Below are 14,323 nucleotides of genomic sequence, written 5' to 3'. Positions count from 1 at the left end.
TCATAATGCAGTCAGTCATGATTCTTCTATACAAAGAAATCTTTTTAAAGAATAACAATGTGCATTAATTAACTTTATCCCCTTGGAGGTGAAAAACTTCAAGGTTGCAATGGAGTCTAGAAGAAAATAGAACAGTAAGGCACAGATTGGTGCCTTCGAATGTGAATGTGAGCTGTGACTAATCACTACTTGACCTAAGATTTTCCTCTCATCCTCCAGGAATCCTTTTAACAGTCTTCCTAGCTCTTGCCTGTCCTGAACCTCTGGCCCACGTTCCTTCTGGGTTGGCTTTTGCCTGGGATCTCTGCTCCTTCCTCTCTCTTCAAGTCCTTTAAAAGACAATTGACTTTTTTGTTTCCTTTCCTTTTGTGGTCAGAGCACAAAGAAAATGAAAAGCTCCTGTGGTTCACAGTCTGGTTCCCTTCCTATCAGGTCGTGGTTACCTGAAGGCTGACTCCCCGGCAGAGGAAGTTTCTGCTCTCTGCCTCATGCCCAGCTCCCTCTACTCCCCTGGCCTGCTTTTTCTGATGAATAGACTCCTCAGATACACTAAAGATTCAGCTCCAGAGCCTGCAGTGTGCAGTATTGTGCAGCCTTCTTCTGACAGCCCTTTTCTTAAAGAAGCCAAACTCTTTTGGCCCTTCCAAAATTTAGAATATAGATTAAATATGCCAGAGCATGTGTTAAGCAGAGCTGTATAGTAGTTTTCCTATATCCAAGTTACTAATTTTCTGGGACTGCCAACGTTTCCATTTTAGGCTTGTAAGATTAGAAAGAATAATTTGAAAATATGTCAAAATTTTACATTTTCTTTACATTTTACATTTTCTCATAGGCCCATGAGTGCAGATTATCTAGGAGTAGATTTTTTTGGTTCCTGGGCCATTTTTCTTTTCTTCCCGTGGATTGTCACCCCTTGCCCATTCGCTGGAGGGTAAAGAGTGTATAAGACAAACTCACAGCAGTCTGCATTATTTTAGTAAAGGACTAAAGTTGAAGCGAATGGAAGGTGGTAGGAATATAAAACCCATACTAAGATGAAGGGTTACTTAAGGTTACATTGCATGAAAGAAGCTTTGATGGCTGATAAGTGGTGTTGAGAAAGAAGAGTTGGGTAGTGCTTCATTAGTGCTGTCCATGGAAGATGTGGCCCCTCTGGAAAGGGTGACCTCCATACCCTGTGCTTGGTCTTCTCTTAGACCCTCGTTCATCAGTGCTTTCCCCATAACACACATGCTCACATCCCTTCATACACACAAGACATACACTCACCTCCACTCACCCCCATTCACACACACAGATGCAGACACAAGCACACACACTCAAACTTCTCACATCCACTCACACTCATTTACAAAGATGCACACTCGTACACACTCTAACACACACTTATACCCATATGCATATACAACACTTTCTGTAAAGTGTGATCTGAGGACAGGGTATTTTTCTTTAGCAGAATGAAGTGTAGAGGAGATCTGACTGATAATGAGATGATTTGGTTAACTGCGTGATTTTAGGCAGGCCCTTCCTCTCATTGAGGCCTCAGTTTCCCCACCTGGGCAATTAGGGCCATGAACCACATAATGCTAAGTGTGTTTCTAGTCCCAGAGGAACAGGAAGAGAATCTTTTTTCATCAAGGTGCTCTCCAACACTCCTGCACTGAGGAACCCAGAGGAAATGCTGAAAAGATTAATGAGTGAATGGATAGATGAATCTGTTTCAGCCTTCCTGGTTAATGATTTTGTAACCTGCTGAGTTGGTCTGGTATCTTCAGACCTATTATTCAGGGTGACTTCTTGTCAGCTTTTTCCAGTCTTCCAAATGATTCCCCTCGGCATAGTGCCCATCCCTCCTTCTTTCACCCCCGACTGGCGGTAAGCTGTGCTGGAGACCAGGCCCACACTCAGGGCTGTTTGGAGGTGGTGGTGAGGTTGCCACTCTGGCTGCAAACAACAGAAAAGTAAGTCACCTTGGGGCACTGAACTTAAAGGGAGAGGCATCAGTGACTGCTGCTCGGCCTTCTAAATGCCCAGGATGCACAGGGTCGCTCCCCTTTCACAGTACTTTGCCATAGGCAATGTGCATTCCGCATGTTCACAGCTATTAATTACCTCATTTCGTTCTGATGGAGCTCTGAAAAGAAGAGAGTTCAAATATTCTTATTGTGATTTTTAATAAAAGGTTAAGTGATTTGCCTTTTGGTCACAGCTAATGAGGATTGGAGGTGAGGCTGCCATGGATGTTTTTGATTGACAGACCAGAGTCTCTCCTGGAGCTTTTTATCATCTCTTAAGACTATGGATGCCTGAGACTCATCCCCAATGGTTATGGGGCTTGTGGTCGCAGGGTGGAGAATGAATGGGAATCCAGCTTGTTAGCTGAATCCCCAGGAAACTATCTTGTCCAGAGGACAGGACATGCTTGGTGTGGCCAGGAAGCTGTCAGATGTGGGAAGAACATTGGGTTTCTAATGCTGAGGTCTGGCTTGGAATTCTACTTGACACTGGACTCACCCTCTAACATTCAACCTCTTCATTTGATCATGAGGAAAATGAAGCCTACCTTGCCTGGGATAGCCCCCATTGTAAACACACACACACACGTGCACACACACACACACACACATGCTCAAGTATTAGCTCAGGAAGGTAATGTTTGAGAAAACCCTCATTATGCATGTGAAGGATTGCATTAGTTAACTTCTGTTGTAACAAACAGCCTCAATGGCTCATAACCGTTAAGCACTGATTTCTTATTCACATTCATGAGAGCTGCAGGTTAGTGAAGCTTTGTTGGACTCTGTTGGGCTGGACGGAACTGGGCTCTATGTCCAGAAGAAAGGAGTAGCTACTCTCTGAGACATGCTATTCTTATGGTAGAGGGTAGGAACAAAAAGGACAGAGCCAAATCACACAAGTATATTTTTAACTGCTGCTCAGACATGACTTATATCACATCCACACTCTCATTTTATTGCCAAAACAAGTTTCTTGTCTAACCCTAAAATCAATAGGGTAGGAAAGTTTATACTTCACCTGCAGGGAAACATGGACTGGGTGGAGAGGCAGTGAATAATTGTCAATACTCAATACAGTTTATCAGAGAGGTGTTATTATACTGCCCATGGTTATAGACCTCATAAGCTTCTACTCCAGGGGCTAAATCAAACTCTCCATTGTCTGACTGGGTGACTGTCTTCTAGTCTGAGTGGTTTCAATCCCATCCTGGCACTTTTGTGGCTGTTTCTGTCTCAGTGTTTCTTGCAGACCCTTCTTCTCTTCTGTCTTCTGCTCCAGCAACGCACATGTCTCAGAAGAAAGGCTCTCACCTTCAGGGTCCATGCAATATAAATGCAATATAAACAAGGAGAGGTAGCCATAAATCTCAGCAGCTTTTGTGAGTTCTTGGCACACCTATCATTCAGTTTGGCATGGACAAACGTACTCATGCTTCTCTTTGGCAAGAAGGACGCCTGCAAGGTGAGAGACCACAAAGAGAAGAAAAGGGACCAGCATTCAGGACCCCCATGGGTGAAGCCATTGTAGTTCAGAGAGGCAAGAAACCTGAAAAGACTTCAGTGAGAGGAAGAAGAATATTGTCAGGATGAATTCTCCTGCCCACCATTCTGGGACACAGTCTCCCAAGATGAGGAGGGGACCTCATGGCTGGGACCCGCAGCACCTGTGGTTACTGGGGGAGGCCTCAGCTGGCGTACATTAAAAGAATGGTTAGGAATCGAGTATCAGAGGGCTCAGAATCCTGTAACAAGCCTCACCTTTGTGTGATGGTGTGATCTCTTCAGCAGACTTCAACGTCATTGGACATGTTATCACTGAACAAACTTTTATCCATACCTAATATCACTGTTTCCTGATCACATATTAAGTGCCTCTTGGGGGCTGCATCCATCTCTAAGGCTATGAAGATGAACAAGCCCTGACCTGAAGGGCTCACATTCTGAAGCTCCAGACAGAGTCATGATCCATAGCTTATATCCCAGCAGAGGCCCAATCAGAGACATATGCACATCATCCAGGGGTGACTCAGACAAGAAGTTCTCTTCTCCAACTGCCTTGTTCCTATTTCCATAATGATAATAATAACTAGCATATTCAGAGGACTTTAGTCTCTTTATTTCATTTTCTCTTTATAAGTAACCCTTACCCCAGCATACCTGACAGTGTAGCAGCATGAGAGAGAGACAGTCCTGGAATTTTAATCCTGACTCAGCCACTTATTAGCTGTGTGACCCTATGTGAGTTATTTAACCTCTCTGAGCCTCATTTCATCAACTGTAGAATTGGAATAATAAAACTTTATTTTCAGAGGTATTGTGAGAATTAGAGCCAAAATGTACATGTTGCCTAACACAGTCACTGGCACAGTCTTTGCACAGTGTCTACTTTCAGAATGTTGTGTTTTCTAAATTTGATCACTTCCCACCAATCTCACTGTAACATCCTTTGCTAGTTACATGAATTCTAGCTGCTGCAACAAACAAACCTCTTGACTTCAATGGTGTAACACAAGAGAAGCTTATTTTCCCCTCATATCAGAGTGTATGCAGGTGTTCACAATTGGCAGGAAGCCTTCTCCACTGGGGCTTCAGGGACCCAGGCCACTTCCATCTCCTAATGCTTCAGAGTTCACTGCTCCCAGCAGACAGGCAAAGAGAAGGCAGAGACGACATGCTGCTTATTAACCACCTTGGCCCAGAACTGAAATGCAATACTTCTATGTATATTTCATTGCCCAAAAAGTCAATGTCCACATGTAATGGCAAAGAGACTGGGAAATGCAGTCTCCTTATGAGTAAAGGGAGAAGGTTTAGGTGGTGGTCACTGCCACACACCATTTCTCCCTCAGAACACTGCAAATGGTCTCCTTGCACTCACTGTCACCCCAGGATAGGTTATCTCCACATAGTAGCCAGAGGAATCTTTTACAAGTGTGTATTGTGTTATATTATGCTCCTGTGCAAAACCCTTTAAATCTTCTTCCACACACATGATAGAATCTAGTCTCTTCGCCATGGCCAGCAAGGACTTGCAAGATCTGTCCCCTGCCTATCTTTGTTCTTATCTACTATACTCTGCCTTTCACTCACTTTACTCTAACCCTACAGATCTTCTTCCTGTCCTCTAGAACATGCTGGACTTATTACCAACTCAGGGACTTTGCCCTTGCTGTCGCCTTAGCCTGTGACAAACTTCCATCTTGCATTCCTTTGGTTCTTTGCTAAATAAAATATTGCCTTTCTAAAAAGGCCTTGTTTGATCACTTAACTACTTCTCATCATTTAAAAATTTGTATTAGGACACATTACAAACAAAAAGTTATAGAGAATATTAAAGTGAAGATCTCTACCACCATTCAGCTTTATCAAGGCTTAAAATGAGGATCTTTATAATTCAGTTTTGACTATGGTCCAAAATCAATATGATGAGTGCCAAGTAGTTTCATATTCCAAAGCAGGGTGATAGCATTAACTGGTCACCCACCACCAGCTTATAGAATGGCTGAGGCTGAAGAGGTCTGAAGAGAGAATTTCTTTGTAAAGAATGGCTGGGGTAGTGGCATGTCCTCTCCCCTGTCTGCGGAAGAAAGAGGGGAATGTTTCCTCTTAACTTAATAGATGGTTGCATTATAGGACCACTCAGCCTGTCCTGTGTCTCTGGAGCTAAGGCAATTGGAACTGTGAAGCTGGGCAGAAAACCTGGCTGGAGCTTGCAGCCTGGCAGCAGAGCTGAAGACTGTCTAGGGGAGGGAGTGCGTCTTCAGAGTGAGCTGCATGTCAAGTGATTGGGGAAGGGTGCACGTTCTCCCCATCAGATTTTGGTGTGAGGAAGGGAGCCAGTGTGGGCCCTACTCAAGAGGGCTACTGTGCAAGCTCCTGTTTCCTGTCAATGACGTGTCTGGGATAGAGGCTTTCCGTACAGCTTTTCCATTGCTTTCTCTTCCATTGGAGTCTAACTTCCTACTGGGTAGTTGGTGCTAGAAACTGGCCTCTCAAACAACTCCCTGTACAGTCTGAAACTTAGATGAGTTAGAACTTGAATCTAAATTGTTCATTATTCAGATGAGGCTACTGCCAGGCACACACCATAAAAGATAGAGTAGTAGAGGGGAAGGCTCCCTCCCCTAGAGAACAGCCCTCCATGTGTCTACAGCTGGTCCCCTGACTTGCCTTTGCAGTAATAGAAACTGAATAGTGGTTGACTCTGTGTAAGAAATGACTAGAAAGGGTCATGAAGGAACTTTCTAGAGTGATGGAAATGCCATCTATTTTATTATGGGTGTTGGCTAAATGGATGTGTACATGTGTCTAATTTTGTTGATAAATTATGATTTGTGTGTATGTTTGCAATTTTATTATGATGTGCCTAGGCTTGGCTTTCTTTGTAGTTAATTCTACCTGTGATTCATAGAACTTTTTGCATCTAAAGCTTGATGTTTGTAACCACGTTTGAAAACTCTTCATTATGACCTAAAATACTTTCTTCTATCCAATTTTCTTTCCTCCTTTGAAACCACAATTATATGTATGTTAATGTGGAGGAGGCCACGGGGGACTCCCTCAGCCTACACTACCTTAGTGCCCTTTTCAGCTATACTCTTCCTGTGACTTTGGGGAGCCCACATACCTTTAGGTCTCCATCCTAGGGCTGAAAGGTCTTGTTCTCAAGTCAACAAAACTCTACCTGTCAAAATTTGTTTCAGGGTAAAGACTCAAAAAATGACCATTCATTATCCTTCTTGTCCCATGGGGAAGTTGCATTGTCATAATAAGTCCTCATACCCCAAAGGCATCATGATCCAGAGAGGTGCAGATGCATTGGCAGACTTTTACACACCACGATGTCTGAAAAGGAACCATTGAGTAGAAAACATTGTAGTTCCTGGTCCTTTGGGCAGCCATTTTGCCTTCCTCCTTTGAAATATAGTCTCATTTCAGTTAATGAAAATAGTATTTGTACATAATTTTATAATTTTAAAGGTTATTTGCCATAGATTTTAAATAATTCAATGTTTAGATGGCATATAAATAAATATTGCTCTTTTATAGAGATGGAAGGTGAGGGCCTGAATGCCTCCTGGTGTGCTGGGTGCCTTACAGACATCACCACACTGGCTTATCAGGAGATGCATGTTCGGTGGAGCTTCCTCAGCCTGCTCACAGCTACCCAGCCACTTGATTGAGTACTGGGTTCCCCCTTGGGTCTAACACAAAATTCACAACTTGCTATCACACCACAGTTCCTTAGAGTCTCAGAGTTGGTAAATGATTCTAACCAAGGCTGACAGTAAGGTTACTCTAACCTAAATATGATTTTCCTCCTTTCCCCCCATTACCTTTATTAAGAAAATAACAGTATAATAATAAAGAAAAGAAAAGCAAGGGGAAAAAATAAATAAATTTGTATGTAATACAATTATCCTAAATCAACTGCTTTGATTTTCCTGTCTCCTTCTATTCCTTATCCACATGCCTTCATATTTTATGTTCCTTTGATGTACCCCAGATATCATCCTGGATTTCTTCTCCTGATGTTACACCATGGGCATTTCTCCATGTTGTTGTATGATCCTTGATGTTTCCATGCTCTGTGGCTGTAGGCTGTTCTGCTGCGAATCACAAGCTTCCTCTGTTCTCTCACCCTGCTCAGCCTCCCCACAGCCTCCCACAGCTGGACATCAGACTTCAAGATGAAGGCACTGTGTCCCTCTGTGTGTTTAGAAGGGAGCACATTTCTGAGAAGTCTCTTTTCCTAAAACCCCAAACTGGAACATCAAATAAGAACAAATATGTCTACAATGATTTTTACTAGGGTGGCTTATCAACAGGTGAGCCTATGCAAATATCTGCTTATAACTGCTATATTGAAGTCCAGGAGGAAATGGAAGGTAACGACTCTCCAATGCCTTCATTTGCCCAGACATTCAGCAGGAATGGCAATTTCACTTAGGGGAAAATTTCAGCAGGAATCAATTTTTCTAAATCAAATTCAAGGGTCACTGATTGTTAAGGCAACCATGGGTACGCTAATGATGCTATTCATAGTTTGGTTAATACGTATGCATAATAAGAGAAAATTATTTACTGAGATGATGAATTTAATATTGGGAGTGAAGCAGATTTACAGCCTGGAAAATGTAATTGCTTTTTGATATCAATTAAAGGACTGTTTCAAAAATCAATAAGAATTTTAAAGAATAGCATGAGCTTGAATGAATGATAAGTAACTTGAAAGCAATTTTAAAATCTTACAGTGAACAATTCTCCTGAGTCCCATGAAGGGCTTTATGGGCCTTTGAGGAATAAGGTAAGATTTTTAAAAGTTTCATTGATTCAAAATGAAAGCAAAGTTTGCACACACCACTGAACTGCCACTTCTGTTGCTACATAAAGCCATGTTGGACATGGAGCTCTGGGAGTGATGAATCAGAGGGAACTGGAGAGCTTGGGAGTAGGTGCCTTGTAAGCTGGAGCCAAAGAGCTGCTAAGGAGAACAAGGCCTGATTAGGGGGATGAGGGGAAGGTAGGCAGCCCCTCAGTTCCGGAGCTGAGCATTGGAAGACAGGGCATCCAAGAGATATCAAAGCATCAAAGGCATAAAATTTTGTCACTTCACTGACATCCATTGTGCATCTACCAGATGGAGGCTCCTTGATAGGCTCTGCAGAGACAGGGATGAGCAAAACAGGGCCTTGTCCTTGAGGGGTTTGTGGGTTGGAGAAGAAGGCAGATGTACAGACAGCAACAGGATGATGAAACAAGTGTTCCAATTTATGGAGAACTTATTAATATTACTACTACATAACAGGCAATGCACCAAGCACTTAGCATGCACTGTTCATTCAGTCCTCATAAGAAGCCAATTATCTCCATTTTACAGATTTTAAAAACGGAGACAAAAAGAAGTTAAACAATCTGCCCAAGATTACTTGACTAGTAAGTGCAAGAACTGGAAATCAAACTCAAGCATTTTGTTTTTGTTGAAGGAGATAACACAGTGGGATTTAAGCCATGAACCTTTGTTTTGTGATGCCAAAGTAATGGCCACAAGACCAAGGAGAGGCCCATAAAGGTGAATGCCCAATGCTGTAGGGTTGCCCAGGAGAAAGAGAATCACTTTGCCTGGAGGAGGTAGGGGAAGGCTCAGCTAGCCAAATTTCCCAGAGGCAATGGCATTTGACCAACTTTTCAAAAATGAGTGGGCATGGGATTGGCAAAGAACATAAGGAGGGATATTTTACAAGGACAGAATTATAGCATATGCAAGGAGGCAAACATGAGCCATGGGATGGCAGAAAATATTCTCTCTGAGTCATCTCAAACAATTGGTATTCTCTCTGTTTTTAATATTCCCCTTGACATTTGCCTGTGACAATGTCCATTGACAAGTGATTCCTGACTACCATCTGAAGGTTCCTGATTCCCACGGAGCACTGGGTCAGGAATTTGAAGACTAGGGTAGGGGTTCTGCTGCCACTCCCTAGGTGGGTAACAATGGGCAAGTTATTCAACCTTGCTGAATCTTGATTTCCGTGTTTGTAAAATGAATATGTAATATCTCATTTCTAAGACTTTGTGTGAGGTTTAATACCAAATATGAGTCTAAGATGTCTGGGATGGGGTCCAGAACAGAATAAAAATATGTATTGTATATATTAATATCTGTGTCTCTATATATGAAACCACATAACATACTATCAACTGAGATAGAGAATCATAAGATCCTACAGACTTGGAATGAGGGGACCCCTAAGAGCTGATGATTTGGTTCAGGCTCTGGATGGTGCTTGATTCTCGGTTGAGCATGCTTTCTAGCACACCATATTCTAGTATGTAGCATAACTCCAGGTACCAATGAAAATTTTAAAATAATAATAAGATAAACATAAATCCTGGTTAGGTACTTGGGCATGAAATAAGTCTGCCAACAATTGAATCCTGGGTCCATTATCAGCTACCTGTGAGAGCTTTTGTAACTTAGTAAACTTCACTGTGTCTTTGTTTCTTCCACTTTAAAATGGAATAATAATTATACCTACCTCATCAGATTCTTGGGAGGATTAAATGAGAGGATGAATATACATGTTTTAGGACAATACTTGCTCTATATAAGGTGTTCAAAAAGTGTCCATAATAATTAATATCAAAACACTGCTAAGTTGCAACAAATGGTTTACTTCTTCTAATGGGTTCTCAACACAACCAGTGTGGGCCTATCGGTACAGTTACAAAGTATTTGGGCACTGGCCTAGAGGTTTCAGCTAAAAGGTTCAATCTAGATTCCGTTTTCCACAGGGGCTTGCAGAAAAGGACTCCCATTGATCCTAAACAAATTTAGATAAATTCTCTTGGTTTACAAATTGATCTTATGTGAGTGTTGGCTTGTCTTCTACTGTAATGTTGCCAAGAAGAAATCAGCATCATATTGGGATGGAGGAGGTACAGGAGGATCAATTCTAAAATCATTGTAAAGAAAACCCAAGAAGCAAGCTATGCCACAGAGAGCCTCGCTCATCTGAGAGAGCTGGTATAACAAAGGGCTAAGTGAATGGATTCTGGAGGCACCTTGGGCAAGTCACCTTGCTTTGTTCTGCCTCAGATACCTCATTCATGAAATGGGGATAATCATAACATCTAATTCACAGGTTTGTTGTAAAGGTTAAATGCATGTACATATGAAGTGCTTAAAAGCTAATAAATGCTGAATACTCATCAGATATTACTGGTAACACACAGATCAAGCGCAGTAAGCCTAAAAGGAGCTCCATAAAGGTAGGTATAGGGAAGGAGAGGATGGGAATTCTCGCTTCTTCACCTTTGATTTCTCCCACCCTTCTAATGACATCACTTGCATAAGTTCAGTTTCTAGCAGAAAGCACTTACTAAGGACTAGCTATGGGCCTGGCAGTATGCAAGATTCTGTAGGGAACCCACAAGGAGGAGCATGATGTAAGTACCAGGCACCATTCCCACCTCCAAGGAGCTTTCTATCTGAAATTAGGACACTTCTAAGCAGTGTGTGCATATCTGGTTGTAGGCACTTGGTATCGCTTTTGCTCAGGCAAAGAGAGAGCAAGAGCTGGATACATACTCCGCTTTAAGCAAGAATCCAAGATGGGGTGAGGACATTCCAGGCAAGAGAACGTCAGAAGCAAAGCCAGAGAGCCTAGTGTGAGAAGTTAGGGGGCTATGAGGAAATCTTGCTGGCAAGATAATTCATCTTAAGGGGCCGCTGCAGATAATGCTGTTAGCTGGGCAATAAAATATGGCCATGCTGATTGTTAAAGTACTGAAATCTGCTCCACATGCTGTCAACAACCTGGGACAATTGCTTCCCCTGACCCCCTGCCCCGAGAAGTTTCCAAAACCTAGAGCTAAAGATTAATGCTTAGCACCACAGGGGGCCTTGAGGGCCAGTATTCTTCAGCACTATGGCCACTGTCCATTTTGATTGGTCAGTGGAAAATCATCCCAATTGTCCATTCACAGAGGGCCTCGAGGGCCAGGCTGGGGAGATTTTGCTTTATTCTCAAGACTCTGAAGACCCACTGACAGTCTGCTGTTCATAAAATTCCCTTTGTCATGGAAAGACACAGCCAGGTAATGATCCCTGCTGTATGGCATTTGCCCCGTCCAGCCTCAGTGACAGGCACCTGCTCTCACCCACAGGTTTTCCCATGGGATCAGCTGTGCCATTGATGTCCACACTGAGGCCCCCAGACTAACATAGGACCACAGGGCTGCTCAACTGTCCTTTCCCTAATCCCAGTTTTAGCACTGTAATGGTTAAACAGTCACCTCTTCCATTTTTAAAGGAAGAATATTGGTGGTCACTTTGCATCTGCCTCTGCCTTTTGCTTTTCCTGTGCAAATAATTGGTTGGTGAGGTTAATTCTTTCTCACAAACTTTTCTTGTGTGTGCTTATCTTTCCCAAACTCAGGCCAGCCCTTCTCTGTGGACCAGGGAGACCCCTCCAAACCTCTTAATCAGTCAGCACAGCCCCCATGGCTAAGTCCCCTCTCGGCATCTGCCACTTGATCTTGTCTCCTAAGCTCCCTCCTTGGGCAGAAGGAGGAAGGGGCTAATAGGGCGAGAGTACAGATGCTGGCTAGTCCTAAGTTGACACACCTGTTGATGATATGAATGGCCCTCAAAACATGCTAATGCACTAGAGAATGGTTTGGATCAACCTGGAAACTTCCTCAGGGACAAATTGGAAATTGATTTCTGATACTTTTAACTTGAGGGAGGGAAATACTCCTTATTCTTAAAAAAAATTGGTAAGTTCCGGTAATTTTAGCAAGGAGATTGCTTATATTGGACATTTTGATTGATTCAGAAACATAATTATTTTAATTCAGAAATACACAAAGTTACCTTGGTTAAAACAATCATATTCCTATCTTGGGCTTAAACCAATTATAGGATTCTTTGTTCCGTTCTTTGTAGGTGGTTATTGAGCAAAATCTGGATCTCCCAGCTGCTTGATTTGCTTCTTTTTCAGACTCAAGGCACAGAAACAGTGCTATTTCTTTTCTCTCCAGCACTTCAGGGCCAAGGAGTTTGAAGAAGTCCAAGGTAGAGCTTTCTGGAAAATCCTCTGGAAAGGTTGATCAGAAACCTTCTCCCACATAAACAAAGGACCCAAGAAGAAGCTAAAAATGGGCCATGAGATTGTCTTTATTCATCAAGCCTGAAGTTTTCTGACTCTATCTTTCTTTTCCCGTGGCCACTGTTACCTCTCCAGACCAGACCCCATCACCTGAATTCTGCCTGAGCCTTGACAGATATGTTCAGCTGCTCTCCCATGCTGGCTGTTGTTACCCCAACCCACTTAAAACTCCTTGAGGTCTTAGAAGCTCTCTCCCACCAAGGTGCCCAAAGAAGTGTTTCACAGGTTCTCAGTGACAATTGTTTATTGAAATTTACACTGATGAGAAGTGGTCCCTATTAAGGGAATTCAATCCAAGGAGATTGGCTCTATGCTTTGAACCGCTGTGGCCAAATAAATAGATGACTGCTTGCTGCAATTATATTGCTGTGGTCTTTGTATAAATAGATTACTGAGAATAGGACTCCACACATCTATCACCTTGGAAAGCTGATTTGTATAATCTGGACAGGTGGCAAGGAAACGTAACTGTCTGCTCAAGGGAGAGCCTGCCTGGGGCAGAGGAAGAGAGTCTGAGTAGCATCCCAGTTAAGTGCTCAAGCCCTGAGGTCAGGCTGCCTGCATTTGAATCCTGATTCTGCCACCAATTTTCTAAGTGGCATGGCAATGTTCTTAAACTTCCCTTTGTGTCATAGTAAGCAACCGAAAAATGGTGCTGAGGATAGAGAACTCCAAAAATAGAAATTATTGCTGGAAGGTTCCCTTGCAGTGGATATCGGGGATCCAATCTGTTAGTATCCAGAAACTAGTTTTTCTGTTACTTTTGTGAAACCACTCAAGATCTCTGTTTAACAAGCCTCCCAAAGATCTTTTTCAATGTGTTTATATGTCTTGGGGATTACTGCACATGTGGGTTTCAGCAGAACTCTTTTTGCAGAGGTCTGGTGGTGTAGGAAAAGGGCTGTAGACTAGGAGCTGGGAGACAGACATGTCTATGCTGAGACCTGCCTCTGGAGCACTGGCCACCCTCTCCAAGCTGCTGCAGTTCTCTGAGATCCAACTGTCTCCCCTGTTACATAATCACCACAGTTAAAATATCAAAGTTTATATCAACCCCAAAAGTTACCTCCTGCTTCTTTGTAATCTTTGCCTCCATCCACCCTTATTCCTAGGCAACCACTGATCTGTTTTATGTCAATACAGATCACTTTGCATTCTCTCTAATTTCATATACATTGGATCATACTTTATGCACTATTTTATCTGGATACTTTCACTTAACATAATTATTTTCACATGCATTCATGTTGTTGTGTGCAACAACAGTTTATTAGTTTTCATTGCTGAATAGTATTCCATTGTGTGGATATACCACATTTGTTTAGCCACTCATCTGTGAATAGACATTCGGGTTGTTTCCAGTTACTTGGTTATTTCAAATAAAGCTGCTTTGAACATTTATATATAAGTCTCTGTGTTTTCATTGAGTAAATACCTAAGGGTAGAATGGCTTGGTCCTATGGTAGGTGTATATTTAATTTTTGAAGAAACTACCAAACTGTTTTATTCTTACTAGCAGAATATGACAGTTCCAGTTCCTCCACATCCTCTCCAACCCTGCTGTGGCCAGTCTTTAAATTGTAGACTTTTTAATGATATCTAGTGGTACTTCATTGTGGTTTTATCTCA

At 42.4% G+C, this 14,323-nt stretch overlaps 1 long non-coding RNA gene across 1 annotated transcript in view; it reads left to right on the top strand.

The window, feature by feature from the left end:
• The window catches only part of LOC129532415 (uncharacterized), an 88,559-nt gene extending 74,465 nt beyond the window's left edge, over nucleotides 1–14,094 (top strand). The window contains exon 4 of the long non-coding RNA XR_008678152.2: nucleotides 12,567–14,094. This is a non-coding gene — a long non-coding RNA (uncharacterized lncRNA). The remainder of the gene's footprint in view (nucleotides 1–12,566) is intronic.
• Nucleotides 14,095–14,323: the final 229 nt, after the last annotated feature.

This window comes from Gorilla gorilla, chromosome 2 (genome assembly GCF_029281585.2).
Source record: "Gorilla gorilla gorilla isolate KB3781 chromosome 2, NHGRI_mGorGor1-v2.1_pri, whole genome shotgun sequence".
Taxonomy (NCBI): Eukaryota; Metazoa; Chordata; class Mammalia; order Primates; family Hominidae; genus Gorilla; species Gorilla gorilla.
The sequence above is the reverse complement of the archived record's forward strand: the minus strand, read 5'-3'. Positions and strand labels throughout refer to the sequence as shown.